This window comes from Rattus norvegicus, chromosome 3, assembly GCF_036323735.1.
Source record: "Rattus norvegicus strain BN/NHsdMcwi chromosome 3, GRCr8, whole genome shotgun sequence".
NCBI classification, from domain to species: Eukaryota; Metazoa; Chordata; class Mammalia; order Rodentia; family Muridae; genus Rattus; species Rattus norvegicus.
The window spans coordinates 90,000,728-90,012,087 of NC_086021.1; the positions used below are offsets into that span (position 1 = coordinate 90,000,728).

Consider the following 11,360-nt stretch of genomic DNA (forward strand, 5'->3'; position numbering starts at 1 on the left):
GTGACAGAAACCCTGGAAAGACCATCTGGTCTACCAAGAAAGACAAAGGGAAGACATATATAGGCAAAAACCAGAACATTCAAAAGAAGAGTCTGACTGGCTTAAACAAGCCATTGCTTTGTCAGTTAAGAATTAACAAAAATACCAGACAGTGATGACACATGCCCTTAATCTTAGCACTTGGGAGGCAGAGCCAGACAGATCTCTGTGTGTTTGAAGCCAGTCTTGTTTACAGAGTGAGTTCTAGGACAGCCAGGGCTGCACAGAGAAACCCTGTCTCAAATAAAGAAAGAGTGGAGTTCATCTCAAACTAATCACTGAACCCCCAAATAGTTTTTATGAATAGTTTAAAACTGTGGTCAGTGCTGGAGCCCTAGGATAAATGATAAGCCATCTGAGTCACAGACAGCAAGCAGTCAGCAGTTCACCGCCAGACTATTCCTCTGCTGATTCCTATCAGTTTCTGAGAAATGGTTGCTCTAGTTTCTTTTTCTGTGGCCTTGACATTACTGTCTTGCAATCTCTTACACCTTCCAGGCTTGGTCTCTTTCATGGGCAAGCCTGCCTGGATGGACCCAAGACTCATCCAGTTTCCTTCATTGCCATTCAATATTCACTCCTCTTTCCTTACTTGTGGGTAACCCTTGTGTGTGTGTGTGTGTGTGTGTGTGTGTGTGTGTGTGTGTGTGTGTGTGTGTGAGCATCAATTTAATGAGAGGAAAACATTATGTTCTCACCTTTCTTATAGGCGGCCCTACATTATGACCAACTCGTCTCAGGAGGAAGTTGTCAAGAATAAAATATAGTTCCTCAAATGTTGGTTCTTGACATTTTGGGCTAGAAGTGGTGGGGGCCACCCTGAACACTGCAATATGTACAGTACTATCCCAGGGCTCTGCCTATATCACATAAGTAACAGCATCCTTCTATCCCAAGACATGTCAATCAATAATGTTTCCTTGGAGATGAAGGTATGGCTTAGCCATTAGAAGGCACTGGATGCCCTTTAGAAAACCAGGTTTAATTCCTTTAGAAAACCAGGTTTAATTCCAAGCTCCTACATGATAGCTCATCTCTGTCTATAACTCCAGTTCCAGGGGATTTGACACCCTCTTCAGATCTTCAGGGACAGTAGACATATATGTGGTACCCGGATACACCTGCATACAAAACATCCATACACATAAGTATTTTTTTAACATCCACAAAGCACATGATCTTAGACAGCCAACCTCCAGACTTGTGTATAAGTTTCTGTCACTTAAGGTATTGCAGATTGTGGTACTATTGTTGTAGAAGACCTAGCTAACGAATATATATCCTACAAACTCCATTAAGGCAGAGATTATAATTTTACCTAAAGAATTTGCACAAGAATTGAGAATGCTACATGTCAGTTACTATATTAGACACTCTGCTATATAACCCAATGCTTTCCCCAATTATGCTATCATGTTTAGGTGTTATTATTTCCATTTTATTGCCTAGGAAAGCAAGGTTTGAGAAGACAATGATAACCTACTCTAATGTGTCTTCAAAAAGAATCCAGAACACTATCTATGCCACAAAATATAAAAAGTCTGTGAATTGTGGTGCTTACTTTAATTGTTAACTTGACAGGATCTGGAAGAAATTGTTTAGCCTCTGGTCACACCTGAAACGAGTAGGTACATTGGGTTAATTGAGGTGGGAAGACCAATACTAAAAACGGAAAACACCATTCCCTTGCTTGAGTACTAGATTATCCAAAAAGGAGAAAACGAGCCAAGTATTTCATTTGTCATCTCTGCTTATGATTATAGGTGTGGGGTGAGCAGCTGCTTCAAGCTCCTCCTCCTGCCTTTACTCACCCAGACGATGGACTGTCCCCGGGAATTATAAGGCAAAATAAACCCTATCTCCTTCAAGTTCATTTTGGTAGTCATTTTATCAGAAAAAAGAAACTAAGACACTAATGTTCCGTAAGATAAAATCATTTCCCCTGCATGAGGATTCCCTGGTACATGCTATGCAATGAAACCAACTTAAACCAGGAAAACTAATCTGGAAAAACTAATCACCTCCTCCGTTATGAAACAATCTAATAGAAATACCTTACCTCTGAGTAACAAGCCAGCCTCCAGTTATCTCAGCTTTCTGAGGACTCATGGCTACTTGGTCACTGCTGGTGACAATCCCAACATTCAGAAAGTCAGTCTTAGTTGCTAAGTAAAAGTTGGGTGTTATTGTTCCAAGCCTCCTCTCCAATGTACTCTTCCCATCTCCAAATCCTTGACTATCAGAGCCTTGTTGGTCTGTTTAGACTATTCCAATAGAATACACTAAGTTGGGTGTCTTATAAAAATAGAGATGTATGTCTCGTGGCTCTTGAAGCTAGAAGATTAAAGATCACATGCAACTGTGCCATGCTGTCCTTTGGATCACAGAATACTCACGTGTCATTGGGTGCTTACATGGTAGAAGGAACAAGTCAACTCCCCAGTGTTCTCTTTTACAAGGGCAATAACTCTATATATGAGGAATCAGTCCTAGTGACCTAAGCAGCTCAAAAATATCTTGACCTCTGGATTTAAGGTTTCATCATACAAATAGGGGAGATAGGGACACAGATGTTCAGACTGTAACATAGCCCAAGTGAAAGTCAGGGTATTTCCTTTAAAGCACAATAAAGGTTATTTGTTGAAAGAGACAAGACTTTCTTCTAAAATCCTAGCAAGCCACATTGCCTCCGGTTTTGCTGGACACCTGCTGAGTTCTAAAGATCCTAAAAGAAGAGTGGGCTGAGCCTTTGCCCCTGAGGAGCCTCTCTTCTAGCCCAGCACTAGCAGTAATCAACCCCCATGGCTTTCACATCACCCAGTAAATAGGTCAAATAGATTCCAAATTTTATTCCTACTGATTTACCAACACCTCTGCTAGGATAAACAGTGTGATGTGTGTGGATAAACTAATTTTTATTCCCTTAAGGCTGTCTAATTACATAAGAAAAAATAGAAACAACTTTATTTGAAGATGTTAGGGTTTAAGAGATATGATTTATCCGAGAACCACCATGATAGTAAGTGACCCAGGCTAGAATAGCCGATGAATGCTAGAGGTGATATTCAGTCTCAGAATATCATCGATATTTTTTAATTGCAAAAATTCTAAATAGTTATCTTTCTTAACCACGAGACCCAAGATGTCAGTTTTCCCCATTCCTGGTTCTACTTATTTATTTGTTAGGTTCACATCTGTCATCTTTGTCATTATTAGACAAATAAAAAAGAGAATGTCTAATAGTGATGAAACTGACAGGCTCCAACCTAACCAATTAACAAGTACACTCCTTGGTTGGTGGGTTAGACTTTGGAAGAACTGGGTGGTCAGGCCAGTTCTGGGTGGTCAGAGTCCGAGCAACATGACCATTTAACAAATCAACTAGAATAGATCCTCCTAGGGCCCACGGACTGCAGCCTCCGGTGGGTTCATGCTCTAGTGCATGGGCAGAGAGCCACGCTAATTAGACTCAGTTGGTCATTTAAAAAGGAAAGAGCTGGGGGGATGACATTGAGAGGAGACATGTTGGAGGTGGTTTGGGGAAAGCTAGAGTGGGCAAACAGTGGGTAGATATGATTTAAATGATCACCATCATGTCAGCTGGTGGCAGCAGTGTGCCAACTGTGGAAGGTGGGCCTTGCAAGCCCAAAGAGGCACGCAATGATGTAACAGAGGATGGGAGAGAGAACTACGGAATAGTCTTACAGCGTGATGTCACATGTGCCATATCCATCTATTAAAACATAAAAGAATAAATGAAAATGTTACTTAAAAATTGTAAATGAAGCCAGACAGTAGTGGTGCACACCTTTAATGCCAACACTTGGGAGGCAGAAGAAGGCAGATCTCTGAGTTCCAGGACAGCCAGGGCTGCAAGAGAGAAAGCCTGTCTCAAAACAACAAAAAATAAATAAGAAACAAACTAATAAAAATATGACCTACATAAAATGAAAAGAAAATTTAAAAAGAAAAGAATTCTGTCACATGCTACAGTGTGGATGAATGTCTGGGGCATTAGGCTGAGTAAATAAGCCATTCATTAAAGACAAATGCTGCACGAGCCTCCCTCACACCAACAGAAACAGCACAGAAAGGTAGTTGCCAGAGCTGAGGAAAAGAGAAAGTCAGGATTTCTACTCAATGGGTTGTATCATTTTTGCAAAATGAAGAAGACTAGAGATCTGCTACAGATAATGTGAACATACAGAACATTGTTGAACCATATGCTTTATGGTGGTTAAGATGAGCAGGGGCTATAAATCGCCATGGTACAGTACTTGCCTGGCATGAGACAAGTTCCTAGATTCAATTCCTGATCTCATCAAAAATTAAATAAAATTACGACAGTTGTGGTACCACACACCTGTTATCCCAGCACTCTGGAGACCAAGGCAAGAAGATCACAAGTTCAAGTTTGAGCTACACAGGCTGATCTCATAAAAGAAAAAAGAAAAAGGAATTGGGTTAAGAAACATCTAGCAGGAGAGGAACTAACTCAGTGGGTAAAGTATGAGCAGGACAGATACCAAACATCACCTGCTGGCCTCCACACATATGCATATGCACGCACATATGTGCCCACACATGAATACAGAGAGAGAGAGAGAGAGAGAGAGAGAATAGAGAATAAGGTATAAAAAGAAGGATGGCAGGCCAGCCAGGGCTGCATAGTTAGACCACGTCTCAAAATAAAATAAAATTCAACAAAAGAGACAAGAAATTCCTTGGGCATTAATGAGACAGTCCTTTGGTTGTATCTGTACAGAAGTTTTCAGAGAAATTAAACCGAGGGTGTGGAATTATTCTAAATATAGATGGCATCATCCTGTGAGTTGGATTCGTAAGCTAAATAAAAATGGAAAGATGAGAAAAGCCAGATGAAGGCCAGCAGCATCCTCGCCCTCTCTGCCTCTCTCCCAAGTAGCTGTAGATACAAAGAGATGGCAAGTTACTTCCTATGGCTTGCCTGGCCGCCATGATAGGCCAGGTGCTTTCAAACTGTGAGCCAAGACAAACCTCCCTTGAGTTGTTTCATCAGGTGTTTGTAACGGTGTTGAGAAAAGTAACTGATGAAAGCTAGTCAACACTGTGCTTGCTACACGTTTATAACCTTTCTTCTCAAAATGAAATTTAAAAAGTATATACATATATGCTTATAATGTATATGCAGTGTCCATAATTATATGTACATGTTCCTCATAAAGAAAAAAAGCAAACTGATTATGGTGAATCTGGAAATATATGAATATATTTATGTTATCTTTTCTATTTTTCTTTAAAGGAAGAAGAGGAGGAGGAGGATCTGTGTTCACTGAGGACACATATCAAAGCCCACAGCTATTCTTTGATTAAAGCATACTTTTAAATTAAAGCAATGATCTGCACAGAGAGAGAGAGCACTTTGACTAAGGCACCAAGGCCCTTTTTCTCCTTTGTGTAGGAGTTGCCCAACCTTACTCTAAACAGAAATCTGTTTTAAGGCAAGAATCACTCCTGTGCCAGCTCCTGTTCCAGATGATGGAGATGGAGTCCTTTTCCAATCTGCAGAGCAGCTGCGTGTGCCCGTGAGCCAAGGAAGGGCTGGAGAGCTGCTCGCATTGGGTAAAGGTGCTTTACTACCAACACCCTCCTAGCAGTGAGGTCGTATGGCTGGAGATGTACAGTGTCCCCACCCACACCGGCTTTAACACCAGTCACCAAAAATAATCTGACACTTGCACCGCATCAGCTGACAGCAGCTGCCAACTGTGGAAGGTGGGCCTCACAAATCCAAAGAGGCATGCGCTGATGTAACTGAGGGTGGAAGAGGAAACTGGATAGTCTGCCAGCATGATGTCATGCATGCTAGGAGGAAGGAAAAGAGGGAAGCATAAGAGAAGATAGGAGGAAAGAGAAGAAAAAGAAGTCAGGAAAGGAAATGAACATTCTCTTGAACACATGTGTGTGCATGCACACACACATATAAAACATACATAATAAAATATACATATGTATATATTTTTATATATAGTATGATATATATGTGTTTATACACACACACACATATATATATAATATATATATATATATATATATATATATATATATATATATATATATCATACTATAAAACACCAAAAGGACTGGACTGGAGTCAGCACAGGACATACCAAGACCAAGCTTTCTGTACAAAGAAGATTTGTTTGCCCCAGAGGGACAAAGAACAGGAAATAAGGGACAAAAACAGGAGACAGAGGATGAAGATAGAAGGGGAAAGGAATGAGGGACAGGAGGAAGGAATATTTGAATATTTGTCCAGAAGGGATACAGGACTGCGTCAGACAAGTGGCCCACAGGCAAACGGAAGTTTATGAAGGGAAAAGGGGAAACCCCTGAGTTAGGAGAGCTGGTTTCTTTTGATTGGACCAGTTAATTAGGGCAGCCAAAGGGGGCTTTTGATTGCTACACTTAACACTTTGATAGCTGGACCTTGGTGGTCAGCCTCAGGAGAAGGAAGTGGCCAAATTAGAGAATAGACCTTGGTGGCCAGCTTGAGGAATGTAATCTGAAAAGGAAATGGGGAAGGCGAGAACTGCCTAAGCCCTGTTGCCACGCTTGGGTCTACTAGCCCCCTTCAATCACATACATGTAAAATTACATGGATAAACATCAAATTGTAAATGGTGATATTCTTGAAGGATATTTGGGGGTTTCCTTTGTTTACTTTTCTTAGGCTAGGATTTGCTATGTCGCCCAAGCTGACCCTCAACTCCTCCTGCCTCAGCCTCTCACATGCAGGATTACGACTATGGCCAGATCTTAAGAGTATGACTAAAGGGATGGAGTAAGGTTTACTTCTTTTCAGGTTGTTTTCTTATAGACCTCACTAGTTCCATTTCCTGCCACTGTGGTAGTAGTAGTAGTAGTAGTAGTAGTAGTAGTAGTAGTAGTAGTAGTCGTAGCAGCAGCAGCAGCAGCAACTTAAGGGAGAAAGGGGTCATTTGACTTCCAATTCCAGGAAGAATAGAGTCAGTCCATATCTGAGGGAAAGTCAAGGCAGAAACTTGAAGCAGCCAGCCACATTCACAGTCAAGAGCATAGAAAATGAATGTATACCTACTTGCAAATGCTCTACCCGAATCTCCTCACTCAGCCCAGGGTTCAGCCCATGAAATGGCAGTGGTCACATCCAGGGTGTGTCTTCCCACTTTAATTAACACAATTAAGAAACTCTCCCAGTCCTGCTAAGACTGAACCCCCAGTGAACTAGACTGTTGTGGGGAGGGCGGCAATGGGGGGAGGATGGGGAGGGGAACACCGATAAGAAAGGGGAGGGGGGAGGGGGATGTTTGCCCGGAAACCGGGAAAGGGAATAACACTCGAAATGTATATAAGAAATACTCAAGTTAATAAAAAAAAAAAAAGAAATGTAAATAAGAAATACTCAAGTTAATAAAAAAAAAAGAATGAAAAAAAAAAGAAAAGAAAAGAAACTCTCCCAGGCATAGCCACAAGCCAACCTAAGCCATATAGTCCTTCCTTGAGACTTCCTTCCCAGGGGATTCTAGTGTGTGTAAAGCTGACAAACCAATCACCCCAATCCTACTCCTTGTCAATTTGACACACAAACACTTAACTTTAAGCCACAGCCTCTTACTCCTTGTCCCCAGAGCCCCATCTTTAACATAAAACACAGTTCAACTTTAAAAGTCCTTATGGTCTTGTAAAATTGCGACACTTTAAAAGTCCCAAAGTCTCTTAATTATAAGCTCTATGGTGGTTTGAGTATGCTTGGTCCAGGAAGCGGCACTATTAGGAGATGTGTCCTTGTTGGTGTAGGTGTGGCCTTGTTGGCAGAAGTGTATTACTGTAGAGGTGGACTTTGAGACCATCCTCTAGCCCCCTGGAAGATAGTCTGCTCCTGGCTTCCTTTGGGTAAAGATGTAGAACTCTCAGCTCCTCCAGTGCCAATGCCTGCCTCCTGCCATGATGAAAATGGACTGAACCTCAGAGTCTGTAAGCCATCCCCAATTAAATGTTGTCCTGTATAAGAGTTGCCTTGGTTATGGGATCTCTTAACAACAATGGAAACCCTAACTAGGACAGAAGTTGGTACCAGGGATTAGGGTATTGCTGTAGTAGGCCTGACCATGCTTTCATTTGGAGGAATGTGGATTTTGGGACTTTGGATTTGGAAAGCCATGGAATGCTTTTAGTGGGACTTAATGGGCAATCCTATTAGGAGTATGGAAAACATTGCTACTGAGAGTGATTTGATCTCTGGAGATTGTTCTTACAATGTTTTAGTGAAGAATGTGGCTGCTTTTTGCCCTTGTTTGAAGAGTCTACCTGAGACTAAAGTAAAGAGATCTCAATTAATTGCATTAAGAAAGGAAGTCTTAGGGTTGGGGATTTAGCTCAGCGGTAGAGTGCTTGCCTAGCGAGCGCAAGGCCCTGGGTTCGGTCCCCAGCTCCGAAAAAAAAAAAAAAAGAAAGAAAGAAAGGAAGTCTTAGAAAAGCCCAACATAGACTTTGTCCTCTGGTTTACTTTCATGAAAAGCATTCTGATCAAACATATACAAAATTTATGGTTCAAAGAATACAGGGGCACCAAGAAGTAATAGAATGGAGCTGAATCCTGTGTGCAAGGAGTTAAACAAATTAAGAGAGTGGAGTGGTAACCTCAGGGCAAGATCCACCCAGCTAAGATTATTGTTTGCGTGTTTGCAGTTGAACAAGGAATAGTTATATCATGTTCGGCATTATTTTCCAGTTATTGTTTTCATTTGGACAATTAATCTGGAATGAACTACAATCCAGAAATGAAGGGCACAGTCTTTGATCCAGATCTTGAGGAATAGTGGCCATGAAAAGCTTAGGTCCAGGCATGGTAGTACACACCTTTAATCCAAGGAAGACAGATGCAAGCTCTGAGTTGGAGGCCAGCTTGGTACAGAACAAGTTCCAATAAAGAAAAACTTAGACCCTGGTGTGGTGGTGCACACCTTCAGTGCCAGCATCGGACACAGAGTCATGCAGATCTCTGAGTTCAAGAACAATTTACAGAGCAAGTTTCAGGGCAGCCAAGCTTAGACAGAGAGGAGTTGGGAAACAGAAAGCCGGTAACAATGTAATAGAACAAGGGGGCCATGTTCCAGCTCCAGCAAGCAGCAGAACTCTGGCTCTCGCCTAAGAGTCAAGAAAAGAAGACAACTGGGACAACTGATGCTGGTTAGCTAGAGCTAAGAAATTAGTGGTGATTAAGAAGAGACCAGCATCACTGAGATGAGATCTTCTGGGAAGTGTTTTCTGAGACCACAAAGAAGCTGTGTTGCAGAGATAGCAAGGTCGAGATGAAAATCTTCTGGGAAATGTTTTCTGAGACCACAAAGAGGCTGTGTTCCAGAGATAGCAAGGTTGTACCTTGTGCTTCAGCTGGACTTGATAAAGTATAAGAGTTACCCAGGTGGAGCTGGTTTTGAGGGCATGAAGGAGTCGTGGAGAGCAGCTGAGGCTTGGCACCATGAAGAGAGCCTATAAGACGCTATTGTATGAAGACTAGTTGCAGCAGAAGATTCCATTGAATTGGTACCATGGCATGATAACCAAGAACAGCAGCAGCAGGGGAATGGCCAATTCTATTCCACCAGTGCCTAGAGTGCTACAGAGGGCAGAGCTGGAGAAGTGACGCCAGACCTTTAAAGGAGCCATGGAGATCATACATAGATCCCAGACATTGGAACAAGAAGCTGTAAAGTTGAAGTTGCCTTGGAAACCCCAAAATGTTAGAGATGTCAGGGCTTGGGATGCTTGCTGAGGAAGTCTGCTCACAGGGAGTAGAACCAGCCAAAGAGAAAGAATTGTGTTATTGTCAACAAAGCAGAAAGGATTTGGAGATCTGAAGAGCACTTTGACCTCGGACAAAGATATGCAGAGTTTGAGTTTGCCCAATTGGTTTTCTGTTTTGCTTTGGTCCAGTATTTCCTCACCACGACATTTTGGAATAGTAATGTATATACTGCATGATGTGGGAAGTATGAGATCTGCTTTTTTATTTTGATTACTTAGGGGATTATAGTTAAGAGATTATATGAATCTCAGAAGAGACTTTTAACATTGTTGAGACTATTATAGACTATGGGACGTTTGAAGTTGGACTAGATATATTTTGCATTATGCTATGGCTAGGCATGGCCCCCATAGACTCATGTGTTTGAACAAGCCTATGGTGGTGGCCAGGGAGTGGAATGAGGTGGTTTGAATATGCTTGGCCCAGGAATGTGGCCTTGTTGGAGTAGGTGTGGCCTTGTTGGAGTAGGTGTGGCCTTGTTGGAGTAGGTGTGGCCTTGTTGGAGTAGGTGTGGCCCTGTTGGAGGAACTATATCACTGGGGGATCTGCGGGGAGCTCCTAGACACCTGAAAGACACTCTACTCCTAGCTTCCTTTGGATAAAGATGCAGAACTCTCAGCTCCTCCAGTGCCATGCCTGCCTGGACACTGCTGTGCCTTCTGCCATGATGTTAATGGACTGAACCTCAGAGCCTGTAAGCCATCCCCAATTAAATGTTGTCCTTTATGAGAGTTGCCTTGATCATGGTGTCTCTTCCTAGCAATGGAAACCCCAACTAAGACAAGTTTCTATAAAATAAATAAAAACAAGTTACGTAATTCCAACAAATATTGGCACAGAATGAACATTCTTATTGTAAAATGGGAGAAACAGGGACCGAGATGATCACACCAAAGAAAACCAAGTTTATGTTTATAAGGTAATCAATCAACCACTCGCTAAAGGACTTGGGTAGCCCCATCTCTCCAGCTTTACCATCTGCGGCATAAATAACTTCTCTCTTAGGTTTTGACCTGCTCCACGTCATACCTGCGGCTCTCCTTGGTGGACATTCCATGGCCGTGGTATCTCCAGTATCCTGGTGTCTCCATTGCAACTTCACAGTTTCATGCAAAGTTCTCTCGGGTCCTCTGCACACAGTACTTAGTCTCAGATGATCTCCATGACAAACTCAGTCTTGAGTCTTTCATAGCCTCAAAATCAGTACCATGTGGACAATGCTTATGACATTGCCAAGCTCTGTTGCCAGCTTGAAATATAGTCCAACTCTACTGGACAGCGCTATACCCTCTGTGTGCTGACCTGCAGAAATACTTTCCTATTGTCTCAATGCAGCACATGAGACTCCTCTAAAACAATGTTCTCTGTCAATTACAGCCACTTCTTCAGTGCCAGCCTGAATAGTCTCTCCTCCCAAAATTTCCTATTCCAACAAATCAGTCCATTATTTTTAAATCCAACTTCACTCAGGATCTTAGGACATGAGCAGAAC

At 42.1% G+C, this 11,360-nt stretch overlaps 1 long non-coding RNA gene across 1 annotated transcript; it reads right to left on the bottom strand.

Annotated features, from left to right (window-relative positions):
• Positions 1 to 1,029: 1,029 nt before the first annotated feature.
• On the bottom strand, positions 1,030 to 5,167 carry LOC134486404 (uncharacterized). The gene is made up of 2 exons (XR_010065260.1): positions 1,601 to 5,167; positions 1,030 to 1,160 (listed from the first exon to the last, which is right to left on the bottom strand). It is a non-coding gene; the product is annotated as an uncharacterized LOC134486404 (long non-coding RNA).
• Positions 5,168 to 11,360: the final 6,193 nt, after the last annotated feature.